We start from the raw sequence: 14,532 nt of genomic DNA, 5'->3' as shown, positions 1-14,532 counted from the left end.
AAACACCCTTAAGTTACCACTTGATTCCGACCATGAAAACAAAATGGCTCAAAATCAAAATAATGCTGTGTATAAGTACAATAGGGTGGAGCGTAAAAATGAAATTAAAGTTGCTTTAGAAAGGAAAAGTCGCAATTGGTACATAGAAGAACAACAAACAAAAATTGTTGAAATCCAAGTTCATCTTTCAATTGCTCTATAAGCCAAAAATTTTCAAAAATTCAAAAAGAATGATTTTTTTTACTTTTTAAATTCCTAAAGCTATTTGATGTTATTTTAAGCTATTGAAAACTGTAAAATAAACTATTTATCTTATTGGAGTATTTTTTTCGATCGCGCAATTCCTTTAAAATTAACACGTTTGCGGCGGAACGTCAAATGGCGGGCGTATCCCCAGTGCGGCACAGCCCGCAGCGTCAAACAAACCCGATTGCCGCGTGTGACTGGCTTTCCAATTTCGGTCTGACGAATAGCAAATAACGTGCGAGGATGTCCTGCTTTAAGACGAGAGTCGACGTAGTTCGCTAAACACTCACAGATAGCAGCACTGCTTGGAACATAGTCGGTCCCATTGGAATTGTATTGCCAAATGGAGGGAAAAAAGCGGGACAAAAAGTAGATTTTTGAGATTGCCAGAGGGGGATTTTCGGGGAAATTTACTACCAACCTACACCACAACAAAGTACAGTATACTATTGAGCAGTGCTGTGCGAGGTTTCAAGTTTCTAGCTCTAATCCTGGCTTAAAAATAAATCATTTCGTACTGCATTGCAACTTGGGAGCGAACGCACCCACCAGGATGGCATTAGGGTTCCGTATGGGAGCGATCGCTCCCATGCCGCCGCGAACGTGTTAAGCAAATATCTTGATTTTTGGACACATTTACTTTGTTTGGTAAAATCATGTGATTCGTAACATTTGTTTATTTTGAGTTGCAAGCCAATTGTGCAGCTCCTCGACTGATTAGATATTAATATCAAAACCACCCAGAACTCACCACGTAAAGGTGGCTGCACTTGTGAGTTCCACCCACTCACACTGACACCCTTCCCATCCATCCAATCAATAAGAACATGTTTGATGTTTACATGTTGCATGTTTGATACAAACTGCATTTTTACGGACCACCCCAACATACAAGTAATTTTATTTGCAAAACCATTTCAAATTTAATCACGATTTGTACAGTCTTAATTTAGTGAGTAAGATTGAAGTAAACAAAGAGATGGGACAGTGGTATTCATAAATGATATTAATTTAATTCATAACCTCCTGTAAATAAATGTATATAAATCCCTGTGCATTTTTTTTTATCACGCTAGCATATTGTTTTTCCTAATTTTGTAATTATTTTGTTACTCTTTGATTTTCTTAAAACAAATATCAAATTAAACTTGGGGGTATATTTTACATACTCATTTATAACTGTGTATTTTCAAGTTTGTTACATGGTCAATATGTCTGGAATATTAATAAAAGTAACAACCTCTGCTGCTTTCACAGTGTGAGACACCCTGTACACTTATGATAACCAATAATAATATAATAGTCTAAAATGTGGATTTTCTAGTAAAGAATATTTTATTTTTCAAAAAGGACATAGTCAACTGTACACTTAAAGTTCAAATATCTTTTTTTTGGAATTTAGCAAATTACAAAAAGAATATTTTTTATGTGTGATAACTACTCTATCACTATTGTGTGTTGGCACAATTTCTTGTACCAAATGTACACTCATAAAATGAAGACTTTTTATTTTATCTGATTTAAACATAATCAATAATATGTATGCTTTTGCAATTCGCTATGCAAACAGTTTATTAAATGGGCAAACAAATTATAACTTGGTTACAAAAATATATTTTCCTAAACAAATTGAAGGTGAAATGGTGTCACATGATTTAATGCTTTCCAGACTGATGAGTATTTATTACGAGTTTAACAGATCTTTTAAACCAGTAAAAATAGAATAAAAATTGTGTTCTTCACAAAGTGTAGGCCTACCATAGTTTTCAAACAAATACAGTACATATAATATTAGTAGCCTTAATAGTGCTACTTTTCTAAATTTTGCTTTCATATTTTGACTAAACTCTTTTAACTTGTATCTCAACTTAAATCCTAATTAGATGTTAGTTCTAGATAAAGTGAGCATTTATCAGATGAAGTGTTTTGATGTCAATAGGATGAGTGGTCCTACATCTAGTATCCTCTTATACGTTGATCTCTACCCTATCTTTGGTTAAGGCCCGCCACACATTTATCTAAGTTGAGGCCAGGAAGATGAGGTTTATGATACACATTTCATTATGTATTACGTACAATTTGGGGTTTGACAGTAGCTCATTCTATACAGATATTTTGAATAAGCTTTTGAAATATCAACTCAATTACAAAAATGCAATTTTTGGACTTTGGGACGTTAACATTCGTTGTACAGAATCATCTTGTAAAAGTGTGCCATATACCCTCTTAGGATAACTGACAAAGATAACATATGATGAGTGATTCAATACTAAGTTCTCCATTAAGCTTCTGTTGCAACTAAACGAGGTAGTTCAAATCTTATACCAGCGTCGTGTTCTTTACTTCTTCCACTACTGTACAATTTTGTGTAGTTCTCACTATTCTATTTTCGTAGCAACCAGAAACAATTTGAGGGAAAATTGAAGCACTCACCAAGTATGGGTTGCGTTCTGCAATTAGTTGATCGTGATCGGTCAGTTGACATACATGTATACAGAAAAGTGTTTAGTCATAACAAATCTGCCGTACACATTTGCACAACTACAGTGTGTGATGATCAGTTTCCATGAGTGATTAAAGTTGAGGAAACTTTGTTTGCAGATCAACTATTTTAAGACTACCAGGGTTTACTCAGTTTACTGTTATCCCAAGGAATCTTTTAGAGATGTCTGGTCTCAGTTTGGAAATCTCTCGTTGAGTTATATAGTGATCTGCATGCTGAATTTTCTCAACTTTGGTCACTGCCTGAAACAAGATTGATGAGCGACTGCAGCTGACGTACACCGTACAAAACTTCCTCAATCTCTTACCCAAATTGTATACATCCAAACACTTTACCCTCCATTCACATCCATCAACTGGCGATGAACTATTGCAGTTGATGCCTTAGACCAGAGAAATATTATCACATGACACAACTGATACTTGGCAGGAGTGTTTAATTTTGGCTACTATGATAAGACTTATCATCACATAAGGATGGGAACCAGCTAGAATAACAGTAGATGAAATAAAAATTACAACGCTGGTATCAAATTTGAACCAGCTCGTTTGGCCGCGATGGGAGTTTGTTGGAGACCTTAATTTTGGAATTTTGCATCTCTTTGTTGTCATGTAAGTGAGCCTTGTGTGGCTGGCCTTGTCAGTTTTGGGTGTTGTTAGTAGCCTACGTAACGTAACGTGTTGCAGTGAGTGGGAGGCACGCATGTTAGGCCTCAAGGCCTCTCATCATCGCGCAGCCAGCTTCATGCGTCTAGTCACTCCCACAAACCCAACTCTCACTAAACCTCACTAAACTGTCGATCACCATCTGTGCTCGTCTCCGTTACAAACTACATTTCTTTGTTAAACTCTGGAACTTATTAGTTTTTGAATGTGATTCTCCACTCGCTTGCATGTTGTATGCCGTCATTGTGTATATAGCTTTGTGATATGTATCGATTTGAAATTAGGGTATAACATTTTAAATAGGTCGCTATATTCATTTATTAGTAGATTAGAAATTTGTATTTTGCTCGAATAGACTCTTTTTCTCGATTCTATTTAATTTGTTTTGCCAGAAGTATTTATAAGTGCTCTGTATGCTGGTTTGTAATCAATGCTAGTTTTATTTTGATGCTTTGCCAAACGTGACAAACTGTTTAATAAATATGATAGTAAAATGGGGTGAAACTTAATATATTTCTTATCTGATGTATAGCAATAAAGTTGATAATTAGAATTGACATAAAGTGGAGCTTTAATATATATTGTAAGTTGTACAATTACTGTACGTGTGATACAAATAGTGACCTTTGTTATTTGTTTTGGTACCCAATAAGGTATGAAACACCACCTTATCTCGTGTTCTCCTTCTCTCTCATGGTCTCTCAGTCTATTACTCTCTCTATACACTATAAACTACCTCTCTCTTTCCTATTTTTATTTATTTATTTATTTATTTTTGTTTACTCTAAACTCTCTTTATACCAATCACTTATTGCTGATATTGATTGTTTATTATATATAATTTGAAAAACTGAACATAACATCATCATGAGCCATATATCTCAAACATATTGAAGATGTCTTTATTGACTTTCTTGTGAAACTATTTTTATCTAAAAAGGTGATTTGTAGCAAGGGCTATTTTTCAAACATCATTTTAACAATAAATAATGATTATTATTGTTCGTATTTGTAAAAATTTTAGCACATAATTTTGCTTACAGAAATAATCTTTGGTGGTCAAAAGTATTATTATTATTATTATTACGAGTAATTTTCTTTCATGCAATTAAATTATTTTAGACTTTAATCCTCCTCTCTTAAATGCTAGCTTAGTTGTTAAAATTATAGTATTAATATAATATCAATTAAGTTTTTTTTTTTCGATTCCAGCAAAAGTGGGCCAATATTATCTTTCAAACTTTTAATTTCATACAACAATTTTTAGATGCTAGTGTCTAGTGCATCTTTATGTTTTGTTTAAAGATCATTAAGTTTATTCCTTCATTACTTCTCTAGTATAATATATTATTTTTACAACAAAATTATTAAAATATTTGATTTTATATAATATCAAAATAAATTCAATTCTATAACCTTCTTTAGTTTCTACTTTAGCTAAAACCATTTTATAGCTTTCTTCAATTTACGTTCCTGTGACATTAGTTAGTGCTTCTTTCTACCTTAAGGTTTATTAGATTTTCCAATCAAATTTTATTGTTATAAGTGTTTTAGTGTCATATAAAATGACAATACTGTATTTTATATATTGTATGAATGTCAGTATGAAATCTTTCAAACGAAGAGTCTGGTTTTATCTTACAAAGATAGGTATGGTAGTGGAACATAGTCTACCAAATCTAAATTCTTTTTGATACATCAACAAACCAATGTTATCTGACTCAGAATGTCCGTCTTTGGGCGATTAAGTTATAATCATGATTGAACGGCCAATAGAAAATACATGAAAAATGTTGCTGGGACATGTAATCCCATGTAGCCTTGGTTTTTCCTATTTCCGTAGCTACTTTCCTAAACGTCTCAATTGTTTCCTTGGCTCATCAAGTTTTATTTTCTCATCTCTAGACCTTTCCTATCCAAGACTTCTTCCTGTTCTCTCTATTTGCCTCTTGAAGTGGACAATTCATCAATATGTGACTCGTTGACTCTATTTTTTTACGCAGCTGCATTCTTCTTCTTCCACCAAGTTTAATCTCCACAAATTCGCCTTAAAATTGTCCATGTCCTGTGACAAACAGCGTTCTAAAATGGCCCTTCTCCCAATTTTGTTCCAGTATCCTTTTAATGTTTGACATATATCCGAACGTTTCCCTTTCATTCAAATCTGCTCCCAGCGCTTTTGCCACTCATCTAATGTGTCCTCTCTTCTGGCACTCTTGCTTTCCGACGTAGTCCTACCCGCGGCCTTGTCTTCCAAAATCGTAATCCTTTCTTCAATGAGCGAGTTGAGTGGTATGGCTCCGGTCAAAGCCCTAATCATCATGCGATACTGTGTTGTATGATTTCCCTACTTTCAACAAAACTCTGCTTTGCATACTCAAAAGTTTCCTTTTCAATCTTATCTTCCTAGCATCCTTACTGCAGAACTCGCATCCGTAAAGCATTGCTGGCTCAACACTCTTTGTGCAGCGTCATCCAATGATTCCCAGTCCTGCCTCTATTGGCTCTGTCCTGTCCTGCTAATTTCGTGAAGATTCCTCTCATTCTTTTCACATTTCCTCCACATGTTTTTCAAAAGTCATTCCTTTACCTACAGTCACTCCTTAATCAAGCCTGACGACATATCAAGGTTCCTGTTTAACACACCAATGGCGTTTTCCAGAATTTTTGGGACCCGCCCATCCTACCTTCCGAATCGAATTTTCTTTTTTTGGGTTTAAGAACATGTTTAAAACTAATATCAATAACTTCTGATCATTATTCTTGTGCACCTATCATAAGTAATCATACAGAAAAAAGCAGGTACCATCCCTTACAAAAAGAGAAAAAGCTTCATTTTGTATATTTATATCATTATTATAGATATTATTTTTAGTTTAATATAAATGAAATTCATGCTTAGAAGGTATTAAACTCTTAAATTATATATTACCCTCATACATAAATTCAAAACGCTTAATTTGAGACATAAATAAGGCCTTTCTGACAATTACTTTAAAAGATACAGCAATAAATCTAAATTGCCAAGATGGCGGCAGTTTTTTCAAGATGGCGACCGTTCCTCAACTGGGATTTCTTGGGACTTTTATGTGGGCCACTCTGGACATTTTTCTGAACGTTTCCACCAATTTTCAGCATGTTATCAATTTTGTCCGGGTCAAGGACATGTTTTGTCTAATTGCACTGGACTAGTAAGGTTTTACTAATGTTAGACACTGGACAGCCTATTGTTGTCAATTGTTTGACATATCGATGGTATAACATACTGTTATACAATCGTAATAGACGAAATGATTGAATCACTAACTAAACAGCTGCTTATTTGCATTAGCAGGATTGAAAACAAGCTGGAAGTTGTTTTGAGAGGTTATCTGGTACTTACGTATTAAACGGAGGCCACATTTTGTCAGCGCGCTGCGGCGGTTATGTTAGGTTGGGTTATCATAATAGAAAGTATAACTCGTCTGGTATCGATTCATAACGAAGCGAGGAAAGTCCTACACACATAATATTTACGATAACCCAACCTAACATAACCGCCGCAGCGCGCTGACAAAATGTGGCCTCCGTATAATACGTAAGTACCGGTTATCTTTACATACAAATTATTTCATGTTCTAACTTTGTTAATTAATGATGCATTATGACGAAAAATATAGTTCGCTACAGGAGCAAAAAGAGTCTCTTTAGGCCTTAGTGATGAAATATACTATTTTAATCATACACAACAAAGTATTAAGTAACAAGGCTAGGTTAGATTGAAAATGTTATGACTTTTATCTCGTGACATTATATTTCAACATTACCTTTACGGACTAAAAATAATTATAACAGGTTACGTTTCTTGACGTCCACAATTCCTCTGTCGAACTTCTGTTGACTAGTTTCGACTACTGAGTAGTCATTTTCGAAACAGAACGTTAAAATATTTCGTTCATTGAATGAAATATTTTAACGTTCTGTTTCGTAAATGACTACTCAGTAGTCGAAACTAGTCAACAGAAGTTTGACAGAGGAATTGTGGACGTCAAGGTACGTAACCTGTTATAATTGATTACCAATTCCGGAAGGCTTTAACATGAATAAACTAAAAATAAATCTGTTAACTCATACCGATCTAGTGATTTTTGTTTTTTTACTGATGTAGGCCTATATTTTCAATAAAAATAAAACCATTCTCTTTGTTGTCAGTGATATTGCGATGTCTATAAGAAGTATTATTTGAGTTATTGTGCTTGGATTAGGCTTAGCTTGAAAACTCATAAAACTGGAAGCTTTTATGTGATGCAAACAGGTTACTGTGTTCAGTGGTTCTTGTTAATCAAAAGTGGATAATTTAATATCTTTTTAATAATATTACGGGTATTGAATGCAGTATTAATGCAATTAATGTACTGTTAAAGCAAATATAATCAAAATTATATATGAATGTTTTATGTCCAGAATGTTAAATGTAAAGACATTTCATGTGTTTATTCTCTAGTACAAAAATAAATATTAGAGTTTTAAAAATTTATATAATTTATATATTTTTTTGTTTTCAGTTTCTTATTTCTAGATGATTCTTATAGATCATTGATGTTTTTTATTATTCACTTGTATTTGAGTTGTATAACTGGTAAATATGTGTTTTAACTGTTCAATTGTGTATGTATGTGATTATTATTGCATACAAACTGTTATACTATTAGGTTCAAAAGAATTTTGGTATAACTTAAAAATTTGTTAAACATTATATATAGAGTGCTCAAAAACTAACTTGCGACTCATTTCTTCATCCCATGTTAGATTTTAGCGAATTTCCCATACAGGGAATAAGCTATTACCCTAGGTCTCATGGTAAGACCTGGACCCGGGACGATTTACTTTTTTCGTTTTGTGGTCCCCAGAGGCCAAAAACACCATCCGTTCAAATTCACAAATATATAAATAAAATAAAATTTAAAAAATAAAAAATAATTTCAGGGTACTGAATTACTATGCTTTCTATAATATTTATAATAGTAGCCCTTTATCCAAACAATTGTATATATATATATATATATATGTGTGTGTGTCCGTTAGCACGATAACTCGAACAAAAATTATCTGATTTTGATGAATTTTGGTATAAACATGTAAACCTACATTTATTCTAACGAGTTCGTGAACCATCATGATCGGACCATGGGAACAGGGGTTTATGGGGGGTATTATGGGGTAAAAATGGGTTTTTCCCATTTTTGACCCTAAAAACACAAAGTTTTGGAATTTCTTTCCCAAACCATTTTGCAGAGCTTAAAATAAGAAATAATTTCGTATATTGAAGCATTGTTGTATGCCTAATGGTTACGGAGAAAATTAAAAAAAAGTGCAAATTTAAAATTCCCATGTTATTCTTATGGAGAAAATGAAAACTGTTGTAGTTTACTTGTTTATGGATATATGTTGATCAAATTTAGCAAATTTATTTATTTCATCCTATACTATTGACGTTTGGTCAAAAAACACTGTTTACCTTCCCAGTAGCAGCAAACCTAAGCACTCGTTAAATCTAATGTTATTTAAATTGGGAATAAATATGTCTTATTTATGGAAATATTTGAGTAAAATTTGTAATCAGACAAGTTGAAATTGGCTTAGTCTGCAGGTTTGCTGCGGCGGGGGTATTTTATTTTATAGAAACATTTTCGCTAGGCCCTACAGGCCTGCAGAGAGAAATCTCGGGCCCCTAGGCAATCGTTGCCGCGGGCCCACTCCACTCCCCCCTCCCCCATAACGCAACGTCGGGGGTCCATAGTTATAGTAAAAACTCTCAGAAAGGAAAAGTTTTTCAATTAATAAAATAGACACCAAACAATAGTCATTTCATAACAAAACAAAAGCTACATACCAACGCCGGCAACGCCACTACTCACACGATAAACAGCAGAACAAAACAATAACCTCACTGCACAATCCACTTAGCTTCGACAGTTTCTCCCTCGCCAAAGTCCGAAATTTTCCTGTTTTCCCTCAGGTTGAAATGGCCCATGACGGCTACACAATCCTACGACTGGTAGCGTCACCCGTCGTGCGCCGCGGTCGGTAATAATATCACATCAGTGCCAGTGTCCCACAGCTTACGCAATTAGCCTTAAAACTTTTGTAACAATTATCATCAATAAATTGAAGGCGTTAAAAATATTTTATTTAAAATACAGCATGGATTGTGAAATTATTGAAAAAGTACGTACAGCAATATTCTCTATTATATTATAACGTTATAACTACAAACTACATTTTAGACCAGGCCTGGCCCGGGCCCCTTGTAGGCCCGAGCCCTGGGAAATGCCCCCCCCCCCCCACCTCTCGGCGGGCCTGAGGCCCTATCAGACTTGTCTTCTTGTGCATTAGGGAGATTAAAGCTTGATTCCTATGAATTTTCCAAAAAACATAGCACCATGGTCTTTACACGTCCGTCGTTGTTGTTATTAGCTGAATTGCTACTTTAGTCAGTAATAGCTTCAGCATATAAATAGCCTACATATATATTTTCAAAGCACTATTTGGTATTTTTTTTATCAATTTTTGTTTTTAATTATAGCATAGGCCTGTTAAAAATTTATAAAAACCTACTTTTACATGATATTTTTAAAATTTGATTTTCCATATTTATCACTGATTATTTTTTTGACAAATGTATCTAAATAAATATGGGGGACGTAAGAAGAGTTAACAAATCTGGAGAATCGATGAATAAATTAACTCAAGTGAAACAAACTTTCAAAACAATTTCTCTGAAGTTTTTTCTTGGAAAATAATTCCTTCTATGATATTTATAACAGGTGTGATTATAAGTGTAAATTTCTCAATTGTGCACATGTTTGAATAACAATTTAACAAAGCTACTGCAAATACTTTTAGGTTACTGGTTTGCTACAACAGGAGTATCTAAACAATGCTTGGGCGAAATAATTTACATTTAATTCACGTATCTGTTGTTCTGAATTTCATAGTGTTTTCAATAGTTAAAAATTTCAAAAGTTCTGGACACTAATTTGAGATTTTTTATGATTTTGGAAACTTTACATTAATCCAATTGGAGACCTGTCAAAGTCAATTCTCATCACCATAATGGCAAATGAAGGTTTCATTTTATTTATTTACTTTAAAAATATATTTATAGCGTAACGTATTGAATAAGACAATTTATAAACTAGGAGTTATATTATTGTGGGCAATGGCGTCACGATTGTTAGTTTTCTTCTATATTCTGCACAGTTTGCAAACTTAGGGAGCTACATTTTGATCTGACCTGGTAATATCAGATAAAAAATATTGCTTTTTGGCTGTTTCCTCCAAAAATATACATATATAATTATATTTTTAAAGATGTGGCCTCTTTTACGCAATAATTTGTCTGTCCACGTGAGCTCCCAAGGCTTACAGTATTATTGTGTGTATGTATGTATCATAAAACAAATAAGTCACAGTTTCTTATATCTGAAAGAACCTATATTTTTACCTCAGTTCTTATTTTTATTTGAATACTTTATGACTTAGCAACCACAACACCAAGAATTCTCTTACAAAATTTAAATCCTCCCCACAGTCCCAAAAGTCAGGAATTCAAATTCAAGAAAAAATATTCCATAACTCAAAACAATTCAAACATTCTCTTTCGATTGAAAACAAGACAGAATGACAGAAGGAAAGGAGAACAATAAGAAGCCAGAGAGAATATATTGTTTTGACACTAGAGTGCCAACTTTCAGTGATGGCGAGAGGCTGTGATAGAAGGTAGGGGCTAGATTGGTGTTTCAACATTTTTGTATGTTACTCTTTAACTTCCAACTTTAAAGCAATGGTTAAGTTGGCCGTTCCATTCATTGCATGCAATGTTTAACGGGAAATATTGTAAGGGGAAATAGGTTCCTTTGATTGTAACCCTTCCAAAATTAGACTTGTTCTTAGTAATGATTACGGTACTAATCACAGGGTCATATTTTATCTGTAGAGTAAATTGTTAGTGGATGGGTAAAATTTTATGGATAATTTTACTAAACATCCAGCACCAGCATACAACACATTACATTATTTGAGAATTTCTCAAAATATTTTGTTTATCTGCACTTATTGTAATCCAAATCTTACCAAACAGGTGTCATCTTATCTGGGCTTGAAGTAATTTGGACAATTTTTTAACAATCTTCACAATTGCTCTCTTACTTTTTCTATGCTTTGCATGTCTTCAAAGTATCTTTTAATACTGTTTGTTTTGTTCAATGTTTATGTCAATTGGTTTTCTAGTTCATGTTTTCTGAATAATTGAAGTGTTTGTAAAGCTGTTCATCATACAAGGACTGTCCAGAAAGTAACAGTTGTTTGTTGAAGCAACTGTGAATAGGATAAGTGTGATCATTTTGGTGCTTAAGTGTTTCTAGACTGAGCAGCCTTTGCATTGTGTGTCTTTTACTTTGCCTGCAGCAAGATGTAGTAAAAAATACTGCAATTAAAACTTTGTCAGGTCTGAAATGGGTTTGCCATAAACTGTCATTTACTCTTACAGTACCCAAAGAGTAAACACCGATTAAGCTCAAGTAAACTAATGTTCAAATTGTTTGTCAGAGAAAACACTGCATCTGGTAGGCTTACATTTGTTAGTGATGAAACAGGTAGTAGACATGAAAGAACATAAACATTAATATTTGACAAATACAGAACTCTATTTTCTCAATTTTTTTTTTTTATAGAATTTAGTTTTTTAACTCTAGTCAAAAGCTTCTTTATCACAGCAGTTGTTGAAACCATGCATCCTGACAGTATAAACCAACATTCACAATTAGAGGTAGCCGATTTCGATGCAGAGGATATTATACTGTGTGAGTAGGCAAACTATTCATCTTTAACATGTCTCTAGCCAAGCCAAATGAATGTGTGTTACCCTGTTTATTTCTTACTTTAAAATGCCTTTTGCATTCTGGACAGCCCTTGTATTTTTAACTTTTGTGTGAAATGTTTGGTCATAACAGATTGAGTTCCAAATATTTATCAGAAATCACAGTTGTGTGATGCTCTAGCTCCAATTGATTTATGTACCTGAAATTTCTCTGGTTACCGTGATATTCTAAACGTTACAATTCAGGGTTGTAAATAATGATGATTTAAATATTTGCCCAGATGAGTATCTCACATAAATTTGACATAGGGCGAGTTGTTTTTAGCGTCGCACCCCCCACCACCACAACTGACGCTACCCTCCTTCCAGCAGTGCTCTCATCAGTAATTTGCCTTGTGACGGCTGCCTTGGTTGGGTCGTAGTGTGTTTCTTTATGTCCTTGCTAGTCGGTTTCTTGGAACGCATACGTCAAACTTACGTGTCAATACCCTTTGTGTATAGTAAAATGGCCGGCATTTCGTAAAATGTACGTATTGATACCCTTAGCGTCACAATGTATGACGATACCTTACTGTATGCAACTCCTATGTACGTATTGATACCCATAGCATCATACTGTATGACGATACCTTTCAAAGAACTTTTTCAATCAAATGTCACATCATTGATTATTATTAGATATTACATCTTGTAAGCAAAAACTCATCCCCCTGTCCTAATTTACCTCAATGTAAGTAGTCTTTTATGTTCAGGTTTGTTTAGTCAGAGAAAATATATATTATTTGATATTTTACTATAATTTGTATATTCTCTGAAGAGAGAGTTTCTAGTTGTTGTGTAAGTGTAAATTCAGTATTGTAGTCTTATAAAAAGGTTCCCTACAAAGAAACTAGTTATTTGTTAAACTATAACAAGAGGTTGAATACCTGGCTGCCAAAGTGATCCTAGTCATTGAGAGGTTTCGACTCACTAAGGTGCCAGTATTGAGCCTAACACAGTAAAATTATCGCTCCTAGGTCTTCTAAACATCTATACACATTATCACCAAAAAACCTGCATGGCCATACAACTGATAACGCACCACTGAGGGCTAAGGGTGTAGGTCTAGACAGTTGTAGTCAAATCAAAATGTATTCTGATCATTAAAGGAATGCATGGACAGTAAATAACTTATTCCTCTTGAAGTAATTCACAGAATATGTGATTGAAACAGCTGTCAAGATACCCATTTAAAAAGGTAAACATGGGAACTTGAGCTCATATGTTAATGGGGAATATGAGCTGTTATCATGCCAAATTTCAGCCCGATCTGACCAGTAGTTAATGCATAGTTGATCCCCAAATAAACACACAAACTTTCAGCTTTATAATATTATATACAGGGTGAGGCAGATCACATGTACACAATGTATAGCAGCCAAACCAATCGAGGTAGACCATTCGTAACAATTTAAACCCTTCCATTTTACCCTGTTGAATTTGGGAAAATGATTTAAAAATATTCCTAACACACCAAAATGGTAGTTTTTGGGGTGTTTAGCGTAGTTTTTTTTTAAATTTTCAAATGTAAAAGTAGGTTAAGTGATACCTCATTTAAAGGTATTTGTTCACTGATCATTTGATGAAAATCTTTTAAAGTATAACATATAATGTGGTTACTAACCTGTCGTCAATCAGTCCTATGTTCTTGTGGATGACTTTAATTTCGGGGGTTAAAACCCCATTTTCAAATCTTTCTTTTCAGTCACCATATGTCAAACCTATCTTCTAGCAATAGCAGTTGTCAAAAATACTTCACATATAAAGACATACAGAAACATTTATATTTACGAAATCATGTACAAGCACGCGAGGCAGCCCAAGGACAAAACCAGACCAGTCTGGTTTTGTCCTTGGGCTGCCTCGCACGCTCAACATCTTGTACTGTACCGGCTTACCCCTTACTTTCCTTCACACGGGTGAGGTCCATGTGGGTGGACAATGCATGGTAAAAATGGCTGCAAAAAAAATATATTGAATAATAAAATTAGGTATCACTTAACCTACCTTTACGTTTGAACATTTCCCCCAAAAACTACCCTTTTGGTGAGTTAGGGAGGTTTCAAAATAATTTCCCCAAATTCAACGGGGTAAAATCAGAGGGGTTTGAGTTGTTACGAACATTCTATAACGATTGGTTTGGCCGCTATACATTGTGTAGGGGGGGTTTGCCTAATCCTGGTATAGTATGATTCTTGTTATCTATATAAATTCTAAAC

The 14,532-nt window shown here is 34.1% G+C and overlaps 1 protein-coding gene across 1 annotated transcript in view; it reads left to right on the top strand.

The window, feature by feature from the left end:
* The window catches only part of LOC128998612 (calcium-dependent secretion activator), a 226,535-nt gene that overhangs the window by 203,121 nt on the left and 8,882 nt on the right, over nucleotides 1–14,532 (top strand). The window lies entirely within an intron of this gene.

Source organism: Macrosteles quadrilineatus, unplaced genomic scaffold (assembly GCF_028750875.1).
Source record: "Macrosteles quadrilineatus isolate MER2022 unplaced genomic scaffold, UCM_ALF_1.0 Scaffold_7__1_contigs__length_78375512, whole genome shotgun sequence".
Taxonomy (NCBI): Eukaryota; Metazoa; Arthropoda; class Insecta; order Hemiptera; family Cicadellidae; genus Macrosteles; species Macrosteles quadrilineatus.
The sequence above is the reverse complement of the archived record's forward strand: the minus strand, read 5'-3'. Positions and strand labels throughout refer to the sequence as shown.